Source organism: Ctenocephalides felis, unplaced genomic scaffold (assembly GCF_003426905.1).
Source record: "Ctenocephalides felis isolate EL2017-DRISC unplaced genomic scaffold, ASM342690v1 CF-g0.4_SCAFFOLD_03571, whole genome shotgun sequence".
NCBI lineage: Eukaryota > Metazoa > Arthropoda > Insecta > Siphonaptera > Pulicidae > Ctenocephalides > Ctenocephalides felis.
The window spans coordinates 6422948-6447655 of record NW_020539725.1 but is presented as its reverse complement, the minus strand read 5'-3'; positions in this window follow the sequence as shown (position 1 = coordinate 6447655).

Genomic DNA, 24708 nt, shown 5'->3' with positions numbered 1-24708 from the left:
CAATGATTCGAGATCAAGATAAAAAAATCAAAGAATATTTATTTATTTACACAAACATTCTCATCAATTGTCTATCAATAAAAATTTATACAAATAATGTCATTTCTACATATACTAATAAAATATTGGCAAATACGCACAAAATATCCGGATTCATTTTATAATGAATGCTACACTCTCTCTTCCGGAGTTATCCATTAGAGAAAATGGTAAAAAATAAAGTATTTACAAGCTTTTGCCAGCATAATACAAGGGATACCAACAAAAATCATTATTAATACACTAAATAATGTACAATTTTTCATCAATTGAATTATGTGACTTTTCATATTTTTTATCAAAGCAGATAACCGTTTGATATAAAAAATATTTCCCAAACTTCATTAAAGGTATTAATTTACTTAAACACTTATATAACTATCATTTACTAATAAATTTTTTATCAAACTTTAAATTGGACAGTTTCAAGGTACGAGTATATTTTCATTGCATGTTTAATGAACAAATTTGAAAAGATCTTAAACGCTTAGCATCGGTTTTGTCGAGACTTATAATTTTTGCATTTTACATATTAGTAATTTTTAATAAATAATTATCGCAAATTATAATCTTTATATTTTTTTAATAATAAAAATGATAATAATCATTAAACGTAAACTTTCCTCATAAATAAAAGAAGTATATAAAAACCTCTATTTAAACTTACCCTTGTTCAAGAACCTTGTTATATCAACGTACTTTTAAAATGTATTATAATATTCTAAAATTGAAGAAACCAAGGTAAAGTTTAATTTATTTTATTATAATATAACTCTTAAATTTAATCATTCAAAAATATTGTCAATAAGATTCGAGAAGTGCCACATGATATTATTGATTAATTTAATTCAGAAGCCGTTCTTAAATTACAAGGTTTGTGTTACATTAGGTCAGTTTGGGACTTGTTTATACAAGGACGTTTATTTGATAAAGGTTTTCTTAGGTGTGTGAAGGAAAATTGTGTCTGGTGTCGATTTAAAATAGCCCGAAAAAATATTTATGATTATTTATAAGATTTTTGAAATAAAACGAATATTTTCTAGAAAATATTTGGTTAGTAGGTTTCTTGTAATAGCTATTACTACACTTGTACTACATTTGTAGTATTTGTACACTAGTGTGCATATATACCGTAAATATATATTACAGCAATGCTTCGAAATGCTATTATCACCTAATATTGTATTTGAGATATTTAATCTCAAGTGAAAATCTGATATCACCATTACCTAATATCAAGTTGAGGGTCAAGGTGGATGTTGAACCCGGAAGCAATAGTTTATAGATCATGTCCCTTATTTATTTAAAATCATTGTCGATGTTTTGCCTTGCAGTACATGGATGTACGAGTTAAGTTCTACATAGTTTATGATTGAATTAAAATTATATATTTTTTTGGATATTAACAGCAATAAGAACTTATTAGTCTTATAAGCTTGAAATGACTTCTTTAAAATGTGGTTTTATAGCTGTCATTTCAACGATTGACAAATAGTTTATTGCATTGCAATAATTATGAAGTTTTTATTAGAATTGAATGTTGTTTTAATGGACGAAGTAATGGGCTATTTTCACTTGGAAAAATCTTTCGATCTATATTTTTAAGTGGAAACCCATATAGCTACTGTTTGACAGCAGGCTGCCTTGGACTGGGTACTTCTTATTTTTGTAAGTCAAAACCGGGGCAGCAATTTTTAATTACGCAAATCCGGGACGGGAGGAATGGTCTAGTTTTATGCTAAATAACTTAAATATTATTCAAGAATTACCAATGCTATTTGAGGATACAAAGAGCAGTTTTTAACTTCCCGTAGGGCAAGTTATAGTAATCGCAAAAAAATCGAAAATGAAATTTTTTATATATCTTTACGTTTCAAAGGTTTCTGAACATTTTGGCATACCTTAGAAAAAATGGATGTATGTGTGTGTGTGTGTGTATGTGTGTGTGTATGTGTGTGTATATGTGTGTGTGTATGTATGTACGTGTGTGTATGTATGTGCGGATACAAATTTTCGTCGACGATTTCGGGAACACGGGTCAACCGATTTGAATAATTCAAAAAACATTCGATTCGTATTGATAAGGAGACGTGCTGATTAGTTTTTGGCGAAGGCAGGTCTAGCCGTTCCGAAGATACGGGGCAAAAAGTGCCGAAAACGGTAACTCAGTTTTTAAGAGAACGGAGCGTCCGATTTGAATAATTCAAAAAACATTTTACTTGTATTGACAAGATAAAGAATCGATAAAATTTTCATGAAGGTAGGTCTAGCGGTTTCGGAGATATGGAGGAAAAAGTAAAAAAATGAGCCATTTGGCGGTCAAAAATGATCATTAGACGTATGCACATCAAATTATCAGATATTTTATAGAGATTTTAACAATAAGTATACATTTTGTTAACATTCCTATGGGTTCCGTACCAATGCTTATGCGTTAGACAGCTACGCGGCGCTTACGCGCTTTATATTTTGTCCCTATGCTGTTAAAGCAGTACGATTGCTTTGAAAAAAAGTTCAGATCTTCCACAATATGTCAAAATGAAGAAAATTTTTTTTTTCAAAAAAAAAAAAAAAATTAAAAAAAAAAAATTTTTTTTAAAAAATTTTTTTTTCAAAAAAAAGTAATTTTTTGTCCAATTTATAGTTTCTCAAAAATCTTATTTTTTCAAAATAATTTTTTTTTCAAAAAATGTTAATCGTTTTTAAAAAAATAATTTTTGGTACGGGAAGTTCCAGCAATTTGCCTTAAGGCACGATGCCTTAATTTCCTTAAGACAGAATTCCACTTACAGCTAGTTACAATATTTTTTTCAATCAGAAGTGCGGACTCTTGGTAAGTACATCTTATCATTATCATTTTTCGATCTATGTTTTTTCGTCTTTGAGTTTTGTATCAAATTTTTAACTACCATTGGGGTAAGTTATATTAATCGCAAAAGAATCGAAAATGTAAATTTTTGCTAATCCTTACGATTCAAAGGTTTCTGAACATTTTGACATACCTTAAAAAATGGATATATGTGTATGCGTATATGTATGTTTGGATACAATTTTTTGTCCACAATTTCGGGCCCACGAATCAACCGATTTGAATAATTCAAAAAACATTCGATTCTTATTGATGGGCAGATGTATGCTGATTAGTGTTTGGCGAAGACATGTCCAGCCGTTTCGAAGATGCGGGACAAAAGGTACTAAAAATGGTAATTCAGTTTTTGAGAGAAAGTAGCGCCTGATTTAAATGATTCAAAAAATATTTTACTTGTATTGGCGAAGTGAAGAATTGATTTTAGGTAAAACAGGTCTAGCAGTTTCGGAGATACAGGGGAAAAAGTAAAAAAGAAATGATCTTTGAAGGGTCAAAAATGATCATTAAACAGATGCTAATCAGATAATCAGATATTTTAAGAATGTTAATTTTGTTACAATTTTATTTTTAATTTCTAAAGTTTACTTGTTGTTCAAAAGTTTTACTCAAAGTTTTCATAAATATACAATACAACATCGTAATGTAATCGTGAGAATATATCTTCAGATGAATTCATTTGGCATTTCTATTTAATGTAAACATTTTCAAGTGTTTTGAGCGATAAGATCGTCATTGTATATTATATGAACGAATAAATATATCGTGATTATAATGATGAACAAATAAATATATAGTAATTATAATCATCTCTTTGAAAATAATTGAAACAATTGTTATCAATAATTGATCCATATTTATTGATTGTTAGTTTTTTATTTCTCAAATATTTAATTCTTGTACGGGAAGTTCCAGCAATTTGGCTTAAGGCAGCCTGCATTGCATTACTAGTAAATTAAAACTTGTTCGGTCGTTTTCATAACATTGTTAATTTTGGTGAAATTGTAAATGAAATTTTTGATGGATAATTTTCTCATTTGTAACCTATTGATTCATATGTGCTTATGTGTTTCTCTCTGTCTTTTAATATAATATATATATATATATATATATATATATATATTTCGACGTTTAGTGACTAGTTGTAATTTTATTATCAAGTACTTTTCGAAAAACCCGGAACACAAATGGAAATTCGGGACCATTCCGGCTAAACCGGGACTTATGGTAACCTTACCATAACTCTAAATACCTACTGGTATATATAAATCCACTGGGAAATTCAAATTTATACACAATTATGATTTTATCGATTTGTTCTCAGGAGCTTCATAACAATAGTCACATTAGTAGTGTTTAACCAATTCTTATTTGTTCACCTTCAACTTCCCAAACATTAGATTAATTAAGGGCGTGTACAGTTCTCTAATATAAGTTCAACAACTACATAATCTTATGTATATGTATATATGTATATACATATGAAGGTCGATTTTATCATTTTCCTATTTCCATCTTTTATGAAAATACTCCATCGCTATCGCCATTTTGATATCGGTCTCGGTTACATCTAACGATCGGCCATATAAAATTATATCACATACAATATATACGTATTTTTTATGCCAGTAATATAATTTCTAGTTACTAGTCTTTCTATATGTAATATTTTATTGATGATATAATCAATAACAGACTCCGTTGCCATCTCTTTTTAACAAACACACATATACATATACATATATATACACAGTCACAGGGAAATGTATTCAGGAAACTAATACATCTAACTTGGCATAATGTACACATAAAACAAATACAGAGGAACTACTCGTAATATTCTAGATGTAATACCGTGAGTTATATACATTTTAAGGGGTGCCCGAAAAAAAGATTTAGATTTTATATTCGATGGAAACCGAGCGAAATGTATCGTAAATCGATCTAACCGACCAGAGTTACCGACAGGAATTAATTGTAATATGTATATACATATTGAGTAAGTATAAAACTTGCCTTACTAAGGCAAATTGCAAAAACATCCCGTACCGTAATTTAAAATTTTCAAAAAAGCTTTAATTTTTTTAAAGTGCAAAAACTAGATTTTTGAGCTCTTTGAAATTTTTGAAAAAATTAATTTTTTTGAAAAATTTATATTTATTTACATCTTGTAATTTTTTGAAAATTATGAACTTTTTTTCATTCTTGCGGAACCCATAGAACAAAATTTGTATTTTATATTAAAATCTCTATAAAATATCTATATAATTTGATGTGCATATGTCTAATGATCTAATGAATTTTGACTCCCTAATGGCCCTTTTTTCAATTTTTTTTATTGGTTCTCCAAACCGCTGGGTCTGTCTTTCCAAAAAATTTATCCGTTTCTCATTTGGTCAATACACGTAAAATGTATTTTAAACTATTGACATCAAACACTCCGTTCTCTCAAAAGCTGAATTACCATTTTTGCATTTTTGCCCAGTATCTTCTAAATGGGTGGCATCTGTCTTTACCAAAAACTCATCAGTACTTTTCGTTATCAATATAAATCGAATGTTTTTATGAACAAGTCTAATCGGTTGATCTGTGCTCTCCAATTCGTGGACGAAAATTTGTATTCGCAAATACATACTACACTCGCTTCGCTTTTCCGAAATGTTTCAAAACCTCTAAAAAGCAAAAGTATTCAAAAAAAAATTCGATTTTTTCTTAGGAAGTTATTAAAAATTTTAGCCATTATGAAATCAGAACATAGTTGAAATTATTGGCATTGTGCCTTAAGGGAATTTGCATAAACTTCAAGATATGTATAAATAATTGATACAATCGAAAAGCATTTTGAATTATCAAATTATAAAATTATCACAATATTTTTTTTAATTTTAACTTTGCCCATTTTTTCAAACTTTCATGAATCTTTTTAGTTGAACTTTTTATACTTATAGTTTTACTTTTCATGAATCAATATTGTTTATGGTGCTGAACCATGAACTGCTAACATAAAATTTTTTAAAATATGTTGAACAGTTCTAAAATTTTTAAAATTGGACTTTTTACCAAATCGTGGACAAAAAATATGCACTTGCAAAACTAAATTGGATAACTAACTTCCTTATCTGAATTTTGATATTAAAAGATTCAGGATGTTTTTTCAGATTCAATCAGATTTTTTGTAAATGAATTTGGAAATGTAAAATAATGATCGATAATGTGCATATTCTTATATATCTAATGTGAAAACTTAATACTTTAATGCTGTTCATAAAAACTTCAAAAGGTTATTGACAGAAGCCAATTAATTTTATTCTCAATTTTGACCAATTAATTATTTCTTTACTAACTATTTAATGTCGAGCCTGTATGACTTTCGCATTTAAAAACCTATTTATCAATAATTATTGATTACTGATTTATATTCAGCGAATTAGTATTTTGGTATTCAACCAATTTCGAATTAGCTTATTCAAATCAACCTAAATTCTAGTACATGCATTGTGGGGTGTCTTTACATATGTCGATGATAGGGGTTAGAATATATGTAGCACAATGGGGTTATATTGTAATGGGGTGGGTTTGTGAATGATCTCAAAAATTTGGATGCTAATACTAGAATAATAAAATGTACAAAATACATTTATGTAGTTACTAATGTTTTGATTTCAAGATTTATTTTATAATTGAATGATCAATAATTATTAATTTGGTGAATTTTTTGTTACAGAAAGAAGGTTGGACGATATGTGGTGTATTCTAATCGGTGAGTTTGCATTTTTATTGAAAACTAATTGCTATTTGTTTCAAATTTGCACAAATCATTTAAATCTTCTATAAATATAGATTCCAATACACTTAACTATATATTATATTGCTTCAATAACACAACTATGATATAAATAATTATTTCTAACATTATTAAATGATATTATCCTTTAAATATTCACATGTATCATTTTTAAATAATCCGTATATTTAAAAGTTTATAATCGATAGTAACTAATCATATTTAAATTACCTATATTCCTTCAGAATTAATAACTATATTTTTATGAACATAAAAGTTAAACTAAAATATGAATTCTTCATACTTCCTTTCCAACTAAAATATAAATTCTCCATTTATTTACTTTAACTAAATTACAATTATGTTCGCTGAATAAATTAATTTTATTTCATATCTAATTTATTTTATTTTATTTCCGCTAGTTTATTACTACTTTGGTAAGTCATCATTCTGTTTACATTTTTAAATCGTTTAGTAACTATTCAAATCGATAGCATCTAATCATCTTTAAAGTTATTTAGAAAAAAGTTAAATATTAACTTTATATTATAATAAAAATATTCAAATATTATATTTATAAATGCTTATATGACCAGCAAATAAATTAAAACTAAATTATATATTGTCCTCATTTTTTCAATTTACATTTTCTTAACTACGACTATCTTCCCCGAAGTAAATTTTTCTTTATTCTATTTCTACTTCATTCATTATTTTACTTCTACTTCATTCATTAATCTATCTGTACTCTATTTATTATTCTTTTCTACTTTATTCATTATTCTTTTCTACTTAATTCATTATTTTATCTCTACTTTATTCATTATTCTCTTTTACTTTTACTTTGTTCATTATTCTCTTTTACTTTATTCATTATTTTATTGCCAGTTTATTCATTATTCAACCATTCATTATCTTATCTCTACTTCATTCATTATTCTATCTGGACTTTATTTATAATTCCATTACTACTTTATTCTATTTTATTTCTATTAGTTCTAGAAATAGTATAATAATTTGGAAAATTATTATTCTAGCTAAACTTTTGAATCGTTCAGTAATTATTCAAATCGATTGCATCTAATCATTTATTAATTATTTATATTTTTTTTAGATAAAAGTCAGTTAATAACTATATCTGTATGGATAATTTCTGTAAAACTAACTAAAATGTAAATTCTCCTAATTTTTCCAAAATATTTGCTCTCTCTTAATTCCGACTATCGTCGCTGAAATAAATATTATTATTCCTACTAGTTTATATCTACTTCGGCAACTTATTATTCTGGCCAAACTTTCGAATCGTTTAGTAATTATTCAAATCGATAATGCAAAAGCCGCCGCCGCGATGATTCTAAGCAGCCCTATTTTTCGCGCATAGGGGCGCGTGTTTCGGGGGTGGTTGCGCTATGAAGGATAGGTTTATATTTTATACTGGAAGTATAACATTATCAATGTATATGTGCTTCAAGCCTACTAAAAACACAGCGTTGGATTCGCTCCCTGCCGCGATACCCGATCGCCCGCTTTCATTAAATGCAAAACCGGGCGATATTATAAATTAATTAATTTTTAATTAGAACTTTTTGTATTTTATGATATGACGATATTCCAATGCAGATAAATGCATTTCTGTTTAATGCATTAGCGTTTGTTGTAGTTGAAAAATCAATGAGAGATGTCATTATTACGCATTAAGCCATCGGTGGAATCCACTCGACATTCGGATATAAACGTGCATGCTCATCAAAGCGAAATAATACATAGAATTGTAATTACTCAAAAATTATAAATTGTTACAGGATAACATACATTTTTCAATATTTTCAAATATAAAACTTTAATCTTTTATAATTAATATCTTTGTTGCTTCAATATTTTTGACGTCTATAATTTTATATCCAGTCATCACTTGCATGTAAATGGTGAAAAATATGAATAATATTACATTATATTACAGAAATTTAAAATAGCAACTTACTGTGACATAATTAAACATGCGAGAAATAAATATAAATAATAATCAATAAAAATTAACAAATCGTTAATAATGATTGGTTTTAATATAATGTATCATACATCATTAATAAATATTTTCAAATAATTATTATAAGTACAGCAAATTTTATCATTTGTATTTTACAGCTCTAATATAAAATAAATGCTTATATTTGGGCGGTAATCTTCATATATGTATACAAGAAACGAAAAATAATAAACTAACCAGAACGAATACTATTCGGAATGCTTCTCATTTTTTTATGTACCAAAATTTTGAAATCATTTGAAAATTCAGTAAAATTTCTAAAATTCAAAAAAGTGAAAAAATTGAATTTGTTTGTAAATTTTGACTTTTTCAAGATTAAAGCCGTTGGACATTCTATACAGTTGTTGCTGCGTATTTCCGAAACGGTTGGACATACCAGTACAAAAAACTAATCAGCACATCTCCCTGTCAATACGAATCGAATGTTATTTTAATTTCATTCGGATGCTCTTAAAAACAGCTTCTTTTTGCACTTTTTGCTTCATAGCTCCAAAACATCTAGACCAGCCTTTGCCAAAAACTAATCGATACGGCTCCCCGTCAATACGAATCGATTGGATTTTTAATCATTCGAATCGGTTGATCCGTGCTCCCAAAATTGTGGAAGAAAAATTGTATCCACGCACACACATACACATTTACATCAATTTTTTCTATGTATGCCAATATATGTAGAAACCTTTGAAACGTAGATATGCAATTTTTTTATTTTAGATTTTTTGGCGATTACTATAACTTACCCTACGGTAAGTTAATTCAAAGCCAAGCTAAGTTTTTTGTAAAAATTATGATTTATCAAAATTTCATTAAAGGTCGACCCTTTTGGAACTACTTCCGTTATATCTTTCAAGAACATGATCTTTATCGGATAAACGACAAAGCAAATATTAAAATACATAAATAGATTATTTAAAGAAATATCAAAATAAAATATTTTTTAGTAAAAAATTCGCTCCATAATTGAAAATATTATAAAATGTCATATCATCTGTTATTTGTCAATTATCATAATGTTTTAATTACGATATAATAAAAAATATTAATTAAACTAATGAATTCCCAAAACCAATGAATCCAATTCCTTTATTTCACATTACAATTCGCATAAACTAGCAAGCTACAGCCCTGCTAATCCGGCTCGGCTCTAGGTAGGAAGGTAGAAACAGGCATACTGTACTGTTTTATTTCATATAGATTCATATAACACCCCATTCCATCGGTATAAAACTCATAAGGTCTACCCCGGCTTAACTGTGGTATGAGACAGGTGGCAACCATCCCAAATTGGGGCGTAGCCCCCGAAAACTCACCCCCGCGAAGGGTGCCCGCGCAAATTCTACCATGAAAAGCGAAAGTGCTAGCATAGAGCGCGTTTCTATGCGCGGCCTCGCGGATGTCCGTGACGGGGAAATGCAAAACATTTCCGAGTCGAGCTTTTGGGAAAATTATTAACAAAGTTTAATTAAAAACTACTTTCGTTTTAATTGGTATGCTAATTATAACGATTAGTGTTTTATAATTACTTATAGGCAAATGGCAATTTTTCGATTAATAATTCTTGTTTTCACTTTAAAATTTAATGCATAACTGTTCTCAGTAGACATCTAGCAAATATAAAGAAACTATAAAACATTTATGGTGTGTAATAAACTAGTTGTAGTTTGCCTTAGGGCAAGTTGCATGAACTTTCCGTTGCGTATACATAAATCAATTAGAAAGGAGATTTAGCTATTTAGGTAAAAAATTCGCTTTCATTAAAAAATTATCAATACGGTTCTAATACGGTCCAATTAATATCTTTCAAACCCCTTTCGATTAAAATAGTTCTAATATAACACCAATAGAGATAGTTGATTAATAGAGTTTTATAATATTGCTGACTAAAAAAAGAATATATGGTGCGCTAAATACTTATAACCAATCTAATAACATAAAATTGTAAAGTTGATTGATAAAGTGATATAGGATAAAAAAACACTAATATCTTTGAGCAAACTAGTAGTTCATGGCATTGTAGCTTAAGGCAAATTGCTGGAACTTCCCATACCAGAATTAAATAATCGAGAAAAAAACAGTAATCTATAAATATTGATCAATGTTTAATAACAATCGTTTTAAATATTTTCAAATACATAATTATAACCACTATATATTTTATCGTGACAGTGACGACCTTATCGCTCAAAATACTTGAGAAAGTTTGCATGATCAAGAGGTGAATGAATGAATCAATCTGAGGATATATTTCTTACGATTAGAATAATGCATTTGAAGTATAAAACTTTGTATATTTTCAAAAATTTTGAAATAAAAAGTTTTTTGAAGATTTTGAAATTTGCTTGAACCGTATAGTAAACTTTAAAAATTAACAATCTTGGTACAGAATCCAACAAAATTGTAACAAAATTCGTACTCATTTTTTAAAATTTGATCAAATGTCTGATAATTTGACGTGCATATGTCTAATGATCATTTTTGACCGCCAAATATCATTTTTTTACTTTTTCCTCTGTATCTCCGAAACCGCTCGTCAAAAAAAGTAACATGTTTTTTGAATCATTCAAATCATATACACCGTTCTCTCAAAAATTGTATTACCGTTTTAGTCACTTTATGCCCCGTATCTTCGAATCGGCAAGACCTATCTCCATCAAAAACTAGTAAGCACGTCAATAAGAATCGAATGTTTTTTGAATCATTCAAATCGGTTGATTTGTGCCCCCGAAATCGTGGACGAAAATTTGTATACAAACATACACACACACAGATGCATTCATTTTTTCTAAGCCATGCAAAAATTTTCATTTTCGATTTTTTTGCGATTACTATAACTTACCCTTTGGGACACCCTATGGGAAGTTAAAAAAAACACTAATGTCTTTGATTGTAAAATTTAAACTTATTTGTTTAACACTTATTTGTTTCATTTATTTTGTGTTCTGAAAATGTAGTTTATTTGAATGTGTATGTAAACTGTAATCAGTAGCCAGCTACTGATAGATTTGCCTTTGCATAGATTCTAATTAGAATCGCTCAAGCTCGTGGCGAAATTACAAACTTACATTTTAACCGCAATAAATTAACCGCTTATCGACTTTAGACTACAAGACATATTACAATCATCAATAATTGGATGATAGGTCAAAAATCAGCTTACATACACACACACATGCTTTTCCACATTCGGTCTCATTCGATTCAGAATGTTTTGAAACGTCGAGAAAACATAAAATTACCGAATCCGATTTTCTACAAAAACAAACTTCTTCTTCGGGAAGTTAATAAATGACAATCAGTACAAACTATAAGTGCTGTTTTTGCTTTAGATAACACATAAAATTAAGTTATTTTTTATATAAAATAATGTATATGAAATTAAATTTTTACTACGAAGCAATAAAGTTGCAGCAGATGTGGATTTTAAGTATTATAAAAAGTTAGCAGGTTTTGAGCTAGTTCATTGAAATAATTCATCTAATTCAATATTTAACATTTCGATAGTTCCTGAAGATACTAAATAATTATATAATCATGCGTCTAACTCTAGTTATATGATAAAGTCAAAATTAATTACTTGTTTTCCATTTAAGAAATAATATTTTTTATTCAAAATGATTGTCATTTGCATTCTTTCATTACATAAAACTTAATTAAAATGTCAGTAATTATTTCATCGCCTCGTTAAGTTATGATTAATTACCCGGGAAAAATAGAAAAATGAATGAGATTATAGACTGTCATTGTCAGTTAGGAAGTTTTTCCGCTAATTTAGATATAACAGACATTCTAACGACTACCAATACTATATCATAATCAAGTCATAGACATATCATTGTCAATTTTAGTTCAATTACAAATATGGATAAAGATTTTTTTTATAGATTTCTTAAAATGGTTCATTGATTATAGTGGATCTTAAGAAGTTTTTAATAGTTGCCATCAGTTTTTCTGATGATCGTTAAAAAAATTGTCAATAATTAATTATGAAGAAACGACCTGGTCGTTTTTTTTTTTCAAAAACTAATTGTTTCATTTCAAACTAACGCCTTTCGAATAGCTTTTGAATTTTCAGAATCAGTTTGATGATGTTTTATGTAAAAGTGGACGGAATTGCATTGTTCTGCTAATTTTAAAGAAACGGTTATACTTATTTAAGACAAGATAAATAAACGCTGAAGCAAGACTTAGGTCATAAACAATAAATTTTAGATTTTTTAGAATTTTAGATTGTAGGTACTTGCACCTTAATATAAACATCTAGTGCATTTTTCTTACAGGGTGTTCCAGACATTGACGTCAAACCGAAATAGGGTCCTGAAAAAATTTAGAAAAAAAAATATTTTACGTTGTTTGAAAATTATGAGCTTTTAAGTGCAACCTAAAGCTTTGGTGAAATTACGTCCGTTTTTCGGAAATTGTCAAAATATAATATATTAGCAAAAATAAATCATCTAAATGTCATTTTTAGGTTTTTATTTTTTACTAGCAATTTTTCATTAATAAAATTATCGAGTATTTAACCATTTCACAATCCTGTTTAAATGCGCCAACATTTGATGAAACTTGCCAACACATTTTAGTACACTTTTTGTAAATAAGAGCTTTTCAAAGACGACCTATTAAAAAAAATATTCATAGTTCAACAAAAATTCTTCTTGAAAACTTTGGACAATTTGGGTATTTTTTTACTGCGGTTATTTACGTTTAAAGGAACTAAATTAGTAAAAATTAACCACACTAACCGAAAATGGCCTTAATTTTATTAAAGCTTATAAAAATTTGCATTTGCACTTAAAAGGTCATAATTTTCAAAGAACGTGAAATATTTTTTTTTTTTCTTAACCCTTTTTAGCATTACGTCAAGGTTTGGGTTACTTTATATATATATATATATATATATATATATATATATATATATATATATATATATATATATATGTGTGTGTGATTAATTTCTTGGAAGACGTAAGATATATATATATATATATATATATATATATATATATATACATGTGTGTATATGTACGTTATATACAGAGATAATTTAACAATAGTATGAGCTTTAACAACTTTATCTTACGGCCATCAATTGCCCCTCTCAATCAGTCTCGTATTAAATTAGTGCTTTAAACTTCACTAAGCACATGGTTCACATAAGCACAAAAACATATCACCATACACTTAGTTTTTTTCAAATTTTTACAACTAATAAATCTGTAAAATTAAATCTGCATAAGTAAGTAACGTGTGTAATTCACGATTATTGAGAGCGAACTAAAAACTGTGATCACTTTTTAATTCATCTATCTGCAATCCGAATTTGTCACTTATCTTAATAGACACGATTTGTTTACACAACGCAATGCAAACAAAAACTTCTGTGTAATGAACTATAATATAAACTTAAAATAATAATATACAGAGCTTGTGATTAATCTATTTATATTCGGCGAGAAAAAATGTTTGGCATTTGTTTATACTATTACTATTATTCACTTCCTATTGGGTATGATTTATTGAGATTTATTTCTTACTGGAGATACAGAAGATGTATCATTTACTTCTTTTACAATTTCTCTAACATTTTTAAATTAATTTAAGAATCAGCAGACATGCATCACAAGCTTTTATTGAAAAATATATCACAACTCACATTAAAAAATATGTACTTACCATTAAAATTATTTGTGAATGTGAAAATGCTTTATTGATCAATAAAAATCAATTTTATTGATTGGCAAATATTGAAATTATCAATATAATTTAATATGATACTGTTAAACTAGTAATCATCCAAAAATGAAAAATTGAAATTTTTCTAAGTAAGGTATACTTTACTAAAAATGAATGTTTTTTTTGTGTGTATGTATGTATGTGTGGATAAAATTTTTCGACCACGATTTCGAGCGCACGGATCAACTGATTCGATTGATTTAAAAAATATTCACTTTTTTTTTTTGGACAAAGGCAGTTTTTGGCAAAGGCAGGTCTACCCGTTTAGGAGATACAAAGCAAATAGGGCTGAAAATGGCAGTTTTTAAGAGAACGGAGTATATGATGAGGATTATCAAGTAAAAGTTTGATTCGTATTGACAAGATTACGTGGTGATTGTTTTTTTTGCAAAGGCAGATTTAGTTGTTTTATAGATTTAGAGCAAATAGTGCAAAAGTGGGCAGTTTTTGAGAGAACAGAGCATACAATAAGGATGATTTAAAAAGCATTCGATTTGTATTCACATGCTGATTAGTTTTTTGCGAAGGCAGGTCTTGCCGTTTTGAACATACGAAGCAAACTATAGCAGTTATTGAGAGAATGAATCATTTGATAAGAATGATTTAAAAAACATTTCGCTCTGGAGTGAATGAAACAATAGAGTGAAGAAGTGATTAGTTTTTGAAGCAGCACTTTTTAATTCAAATTTTCTTTTCTTTAATTTTCAAAATATATATTTCTTTAAATATTGAAAATGATTCGGATTTTATTTTAATTTTAGATAAATTCCGAAGCACACTTATATATTTGAAATAAATGTCTGGAATTAATCTTCTTAGAGATATTCTCCTTCTTTCTAACGTCGCTTCATGAAGTTTTGTTCATTTACTTTTCATGTAAACATTATAACATTATAAGTTCTTATATTTTCTCTATAAAATACTAATAATGAAAGTTACAGTGTTTATAATAATCTATTTGGAGACATTTAAAATTCCTCAAACATTACGGTACGGTGAGTTCCAGCAATTTGTCTTAAGGCACGATGCACCGCTAGTTTAACTTCGGTCGATTCTCATACATAGCATTTGAATTTAATATTTATAATATCCACAGGATCTTCTATTAACAACCTGCGTATATTTTCAAGTACGATGCTATTTCGCCTTGAAAACGCACAAGTGTTTTCGACGAACTGATTCTTGTGGGACAGACGTACGCAGTTCAAATGCAAGAAAGTCGAGAGGAATAACATAATAATATGGCATATGACATACAGAATATACAAATACAACATGCTCATATGTGCGTTTTATGAAATATGTTTATGATTTCATTCGCATATGTTAAGTCTACGCCTTGGACGAGGCTGGATTGGTATCGCCTTTCAGGAGAGAGGTCACACAACTTAGTCTACGGTTACTTCTTAATATATAAGTGTACTGAATAGATTGGCAGCTAGGAACTAATTTACTCATGACAACTTTCATACAACAGCAATACCTGTTATAGCAATAATTTTGACCTTCTTACATGTTTATTGAGGAGATATTCTAGAGTAGAGTCATGAATTTTAGGTCATTTTTAAATCATTGTAAAAAAGAGGCAAATAATTTTTTTACTATGATTTTTTCTATAATTTATTTATAAATGTTACAAGAGTACAGAAAAAAGTTAAAACCAAAATAAGTTAATAATTTTAAAAAGTAGCAGTTACTGAAGTGGGGGTTCTCTGAAAATATACACGTGTTCATGCCCACGATTGCAGCCCTCCAAGTAATCCGAAATGAAAAAGAAAAAAAAACTAATCTAGAATGCTGTCGCTATGATAAATAGTATATAGTATACACTATGAACAAATTAAAAATTTTATTTGACAAAATGGCGACTGTTTGAAAAAAAAGACCGCTTTTCAACCAAGAATGTCTGAAAATTTCGAATAAATTGGTTTTGCAAAATGAAGGAAACATAAGAAGATTATCATGGTCAAACAGCTGTATCTCCGAAAATAATTTAAATTTAGAAAAAAACACTGGTACTCATATTCTTAAATATTTAAACAATGAAAATATGAAACAAAAGGAAATAAGGATTTTTATTTAATTTCAACACTGGAATATAGCCCCTTAAATTAATGAACGCATGCTTGAACTTTGTTCTCATTTATAACAATCGCAATTCTATAAATTAACGATTTTGGATCAAATCTGACAAGGAGATCTGATATGCTTATAAGCTTATATATTGAGATGCTGAATGGGATGTTTCACTCGATAATGCATCTAATGCAATTCAACAATCAATCATGAAAAATACATGTGTTATTTTTCATCTTAGTAACTAGATGTAACAGAATAGAATTTTTGTTCATATTTTTATTTTTATGTATAAAACAACAACGCATGATCGGGTACAGCTAGTGGTACATAAATTATATAATTGTGCTAAAATTTCATATAGTAATTTTTATTGTTACAAACAAAAATATGTATTCAGAGAAAAACGTTTAAATCAGCATTTTATAAAAATATTACTAAAGCTGCCCTTAAATTGTTATTAGATATATCAAAAATTAACGATTCTGTAGTACGTTTTGTAAAAAAAAAACTAACTATTCAGTAAAATGTCAACTCTACGGTTGGCCTTTCTCTATTTTATTTATTTATATGTTTTTATAATATTCATGATGTATAATTGAATGCACTTGGTAATATATTTTCATCTAAATTGTAAAGTAAACACTGCTACTAGCTACTATTTGACATCATTTTATCTAGGGTAGTTCAAAAACGAAATTTCTAAACACTAAGCCACAGGGAATTCCAAACTGCACTTCAAAAACAAAAATCTGTTCTGTCAATGATACTTCTCGACAAAAAACTTCTTAAATTGATCAGTATTGCTTCTGTAATAGATGAAATAAATACATGACTTATTACGTTTCTAAATTTTACCAACTTATAAAGTCACCAAAATGTTTCTATATATTGAGAAGCCATGCCAAACATGCAGATAAAACCAAGGAACAAAAAACAAGTGGTGTATGGCATCGTGTCTTAAGGAAAATTGCTGGAACTTCTTGTATCAAAGTTTAAAAAGTATTCCAAATTGTTTTTAAACTTAAAAAAAATATTTTTGAGGATTTTGAAATTTTTGAACAAATCGCTTTTATAAAATTTGATTTCCTTTTTATATTTTAAATATTTTCGAAATTTTGAATTTTTTTCAAAGCTATCTTTGAATTTTTTTCAAATCTAGTTTAACGTTGCCTCGTATCTTGGAAACGGCTGGAGCCGCTGTGCCCAGAAACTAATTTGCACGTCTCTTTATCATTAGGAATCGGATGTTTTTTGAATCATTCAAATCAGTTGAACCGCGTTTCCGAAATCGTCGACAAGATATGCCAAAATGTTCGAAATCCCTGAAACGTATAGATATATAAAAATTTTCATTTTCGATTTTTCGAATTATGTAACTTACCTTACGGGAAGTAAAAAATAAGAACACAAACGCAAACCTTCTTTAGCGTCCTATCTATTAGCTTTTCAGTTGAAAATCCTAATGTGATTTATTGTTTTAAATAATTCTGTATTTGACTAATTAGACTTGCAAAATATTACTCAGTTAGCAAGCGCTCTGTCTAGGGCGTTTCCTTCTTTTCTCTTAACCAAAACAGTTGAATCGGGCATGCCGCTCCATTCGGCCATCAGCCGGCGGGTCTAACTTTACATACTGCGAATTATTAGCATATCATTATTCGGAAACGCTAAACGGGAATTTAAGAGTAGGAATCACAGTTAGCAACTGAATGATATATTGTTATGTCAATTTGAAACTGTCTCATTTGTTAACTAATATCATTTATTCGCATGATAAATCCTTGTAGGTTATCAAAAGCCTTTCTTAAATCGTGGGACATTTCCCATAAATGTAAAATTGGGTTTATAATGAAACTCTTGTTGACTTATTTGTTTCACTAATTTATTCCCTTATGATTTACATGTGCATAACTTAACTTATTTATTTGATTAATTATTATTTATTTTATTTATTTAACTGGTTTCGCGAGTTACGCGGGTACTTTCTTATTTCCTTTCTTATTGACTCTTAAACTTGTACCGAAAATAATACCTAATATTTTTGGGTAAATGTGTTTTATTGCCCTGTATGAATCGAACAGCTTTGTGCTTGTGCGATGTTGCATTTCTTGTACATAGGAGCAGCAATTCGCTCCAAATCGTTTTACGCACCCCCTTGTGATAATCGGTTGAAAGCTTTGGCCTTTCAACCAAAAGGCTTCTGATTCGATATCCATCTGGAAAAGTCTGATATCAAGTAGTTGTGATTATCAAGTGGTAATCGCTTTTTCGGCATTGATTCGTCAAATTAAATATCAGCAGCATCAGATAAATTTTGAAGAAAACGTTTATCAAATAAAGATCAGTCAATCGTCAGTAATTAGAAAGAATCAGAGTCAGATTGTAATTAGAAAGAAAAAATGGTGTTATAAAATTACTGTTCTTAATCGTTAAATAAAAATCATTCACTGGCCTCGCTTATTTTTACAATTAGTGAATTTAGTCACTTACACTTTTTTTAACTTCCCGTAGGGTAGCAATAGTAATGGGCCGAAAATCGAAAATGAAAATTTTTGCATTTCTCTACGTTTTGAAAAATCGATGTGTGTGTGTGTGCGTTTTGTATGTCCGCATTTTTTCGTCCACGTTTTCAGGCGCACGGATCAACCGATTTCAATGATTCAAAAAACATTCGATTTCTATTGATAGAGATGTGCTGATTAGTTGTGCAGGTTCAGCCGTTACGGAGATATGGAGCAAAGAGTGCAGAAAATACAAATCGAGTTTATGAGAGAACGGAGTATCCGATTTGAATGATCTAAAAAACATTCAATTTTTAATATTTGGGAGAAGAGGTAATTAAGGATTAGGGCTAAGGCATCTGCAGCCATTCCAAAGATACAGGCCTAAATATGCAAAAAATGGCAGTTTTTGAGAGAACTAAGCATCCGGTTAGAATGATTCAAAGAACTTTCTGCTTGTTTCAACAAAATAAATGCTGTTTTATAATTTTTTTAAATTTTTTTTTTTGTATATTGAAAATAATTCAGACTTCAATTCTGTTCTGATATACTTTAAACGAATAATTTCAACGTTGCAATTCTTTTTTTTTCATTCTTCTTAATATTATCCATCCATCCATTTGAAAACATTTAATATTCCTCGAACATTTCTTTACGGTACGAGAAGTTTCAGCAATTTGCCTTAAAGAACGATGCCATACACCACTAGTTTATTTTTTATTCTACTAACCTTATTTCTTTCTACTAACCATATTTCTTTCAACAGAGATTATTTTCAAGTGTAATAAATTTTATCAAATTTTTACTCTATATAAATTAACTTCAATTTCTAACAGTCGTATTTAAAATCTTCTTGAACTTATAGATATCAAATATAGTGTCAGGTAAAAATCGAATCTTTCTAGGGCATTGCTGCAACGTGCATACGCCTAAAATATTATATTCACATATCTCATATATGATACATAGTCTACATATAGAAAGAAAGAGGGTTGACCGCTGGGTTACTCTCTCAAGAAATATACTAACTAGACTAAGTTGTACGAAGCAAACATATCATATAGAATATGTAGTTCTGATCGCTGGTAAAAAAGTTACAATTTTTTTTTTAATTCTGATTACTGGTAAAAAAAGTTTACAATCTTTATTCATCGGGATTTATGGGCACATCCACAGCACATAGTTAAAATAATTGAAATATTTCTCATATTCGGAATAACATTTTAGTATATGCCAGAATCCAATGTTGTAACTTTATCAAACGTTAAATACTCGCATAAATCTAATAATAAAGTTTCCGATTTAAAGATGTTTCTTTTACCTCGTGTTTTTTAGAAGCTGACCCAAAAACTATCATTTCCGCATTATCGTGATCTTACATAACACCAAATCAATTCGTGGATTCGGATTTATATAATTTAGACCTATATTTCGAAAAAACGCTTCAAGGCATTCGATTCAGGACTATTTAAAATTGCGTAACCAGAAGGAAGGTTGGAGACCTTTCCGCGGCCATTAGACGCACGCGATATCAACCTCAAAATTAGCAAAAAGCAGGAGCGATGTTTTATTTTAAACTGCTACTTGGCTTTCGATTGTGTGAATGGAAAAAAACACGAGAAACGGGTAGCTGAGAATCGCCGAGATGGTATTTCTGCATTAATCGGTTTTTGATGAATTATTAGAGGTTGAAAAAATGGTTATGTGAGAATATTTTATGCCATAATATGGAGGAAAAATATTGAAGTCGTTGATGCTATATGAAGAAGAATTCACATTCAATATAATTACAGAATCTAACACAAAATGAACTGAATTTTGTTCCTTCTAGTGATTAGTGACTTAATTAGTGATTTTTGGCTTCAATTATTAATTTTTTGCCTCAATTTGCATATGGACTATTTTTATTCAGAAATATATTGTAATAAATAGTTCCTAATAGAAATGGACATCAGTGCAGCTTGATGTCAAGTTGATGAAAGGCTGGATTGAAACCTTCTGACTCTAAGACTGAGAATTCACTTCTGCCATAAATTCTATTTTATTATTTGTGACAATATTTATATATGAAAAACAACAGAGAAACTATACTTTTGGTTGCTGTTAAGGAGCTGACTTACAAAACTTGTTTTTGTATAAGTTAACTTAGCAGTAGGTCTATCAATATTCGATATATTTTATTATTAGAATTTCTCTAATAATAACACAAAAAAGTTGTGCGATATATGTTTTGCGATGCACCTCCGAACATGAATCTGAAGTCAAAATTGGGAGTCAAAGTGCAAAAAATAACCATAAAAACGGACAAAATCTCAAATCAAGAAATTCTACTACATGACAGTTAAAATAATATATTTTCTATCTTATTTCGGATTTTTTCTCTATATACGATCTGTGATTTTTGTATTGCTTTTATCATTTCTGTTGCGTATCTTTTTGTAGTTTTCATCATTAATTTGATTTTTTTTTTATTTTGTGAACCTGCGAAATTATTAATTTAATGCAGCACTCCGGGGAACAACTAATGCTGCTTTCACTTTGAAACATATTGTTATGTAAATTATTAACTGAAAAAATGTCACTGCTACTTGACATCAGTCAATAGTGACGCCAGTCAGCACTTATGTCAGTCAGCAGTGACATCAATCAGCAGTGACATCAGTCAGCAGTGACATCAGTCAGCAGTGACATCATGCAGTAGTGAAATTTGGTTCGAAGACCAAAGCTCTAATCACAAAGCTACGCGAAAGCTTACTTATGTAGATGTGCATAAAAAAGGGTTACAAATTTTATTTCTGAATCTGTTTCTAGTCATAAAAAAGTATATTTTTTAACTTCCCAAAGAAGAATTTTATGTTCTCATCAAATAATCCGATTCGCTAATTTATTTTAGCCCGCAATTCTGAATCGATTTTGAAAATTCAATCGTGCTGATTAGTTTTTGGTAAAGATCGGCCGAGCCGTTTTTTCGTAATTTAGGAAAAAGTATTAAACTTTTCGTTCACATTTAAGCTCATAGTATCGAATCGATTTTAAAAAATCAAAAACTGTTCGAAAGGTATTAGTTGTGAATGATACTGATTAGTTTTAGGTGAAAATCTACCGAGCCGTTTTCTTGTATTTAACTGTTTAAAAAAAATTAAGCCGATTTTTATGGAACTTTTTTGTGATATATATTATTGTCTTATAAAACTTACTGAAATATTACGGCCTAACAAAAAGTAGTTTAATTTTTAAAATTCAAAGTTTGAGAAAACGAGTAGTTTTTTTGATGTATGTTAAAATTAAAATTAGACGATTTACTTGGTATAATGACAGAGTGCTGGACTTAATAAACATACTGAACTATTAAAGTCCTACGATAACTGGTTCAATTATAAAAATTGTTGATTTTTGAAAATTTGTTTTTAGAAAATGCTCCGAGTTAACGTGTTCGTTCGTTGTCAATTATGTGTAATAAAGTCACTCTAAATACTTTTAATCACTCATAATTTAATTTATTTTTTATTGATTAAGTCCATTACCTACACATATCGGGAAGTTCATTTAACTTGCCTCAAGGCACATCAATCAATAAGATGTGTTTTTAATCATATCATATTCAAATGTTTAATCAAAGTGATTTATTTTTATTGATTTATATGGACAAAGTAACATACCATAGATATTTAGTTAGCAAGGGCAATCAATGTTACGTCTCTATAACTACATCTCAATCGTATTCTTTACATCTAAATCAATACTTGCATAAACAATCCAATAAAGTATGTCTATGTATTTATTATATTCGTTAATATAGTACTATAGGATTCTTTATGCTCATCAAACATTCAATAATAATCTCGAATATAGTTTGCACTGGCTGTCCATTGTGTATTTTGGCAACGCAATAGAAAGACATCCCGGCGCGCACATCCGACAAATTTCTGGCTAATTCGTGACGCTATCGAAAGTGCAACAAACTCTAGAGTAAATCATCATCGATTCTGCATATGAACTCTCAAATACAAAAACAGACATGTACATCTACATATATATTATTCATTAATATATAGAAAAAAATGATTTATTTAAATTTGCATTCAATATTTGTTTAGTGCATATTTGTTCATGTGGAAAAACCTGCAGTGCTATCAATGTTTGTAGGAATATAAAAATATTGCCAGTGAAATAAATTGACGGTTTTGCTTTAATTTGATATCTTGGAGAACAGAGTAGACGTTTGGTCGAGATTCCTGACTTGCAACCACAAGTTGCCGGGTTCAAACCTTGCATTAAGTGCAACCTAATCAGTAGTGACATCCAAAATAAGTTTCAACATGGAAAATTCCTTTCTGGGTAATGCTGTGCAAAATAAGGACGTGTAAAATTAAATAGATTCTGATATAAAAATTATGTAAAACGAGAAGTATGTGAAAATTAGTAACATATAGAAACTTGGATAGAATATAAGGGCGTGTCCATTAATTACGTGATAGTTTTTTTTAGAATTTTTGGTCTCCCCTCCCTCTTGGTGATACGTGGTGATATTCAATATTACCTCCACCCTCCCCCACGAAACATCACGTGTATTTATAGTTACGAGAAAAAATTATAAAATTTTTGATTTTTTTTGCAAATGCTTAGATTTTTCTAAAAAAAAATAAGGTTGATAATAAATATCTACACGTGATATCTTACTATAACCCTCCATCCCCACCTGATATTTTGTGATTTAGGAGGAGGAGGATTTCCCCTCCTCCTAAAAACCCCACACGATTAATGGACGTCAAAAAATAAAAAATAATATTAAGCTAAATGATATCGCAAAATAAATAAAATAATACAATAATGAAAGAAAAACAGAGCAGAATATTTCAGTTCTTAGTAACTATGTGATTTAGTTTTTTTATGATTATGTGATGTTTAATGAAATTGATTTTAATTAAAACAACATTTACAAAAATATTTTAGTTGAACTGGGATCGTCGAACCGAACACCTTAAAATATTATAGGCGTATGAAAAGTCGTAAAAAATTACAAAAAATACATATGTTTACATATGGCTCGGTAGCTTACATTTATTTCAAATATATGAATTTCTGTTTGCAAAATATATGCAATAAGTCAAAAATTATAAAGATTTTTCTAAAATTTATTTGAATATAAAAATAAATTAAAAAATACAAAAATTAAATTATACGCTGACGGGATCTAAACCCGATCATTTTTAACTCTTTCATCTATAAAGCAGAATGTGAAAAGTAGAAACGGTCTATTTTTTTAAAATTTTAACTATGTTTTATAATTAAATCACTTGTCATAAGCCTATAATATTTTAAAGTGTCCGGTTTGTCTATCAACTCTATCACCATGCAAAGTTTCGTCAAAACCCCAGAAGAGTAAACCTAAAATTTTCCTTGTAATTTTCAAAAATAATGAACTGGTTTATATATATATATATATATATATATATATATATATATATATAAATTTATTCATCGTAAGTATAATCCATCGAAAATTGCATTAAACCTTAGAGCAAACTACAACCCATGCCTAGCAGGTATCCTTTGAACAACCAGACCAATCTCTATTGTTCATTGACCCTAAAAACAAGTTTGGAAACCTGTTAGAGACCCCTAATTTAGTTATCTGGTCAAATCATATCGATTACTG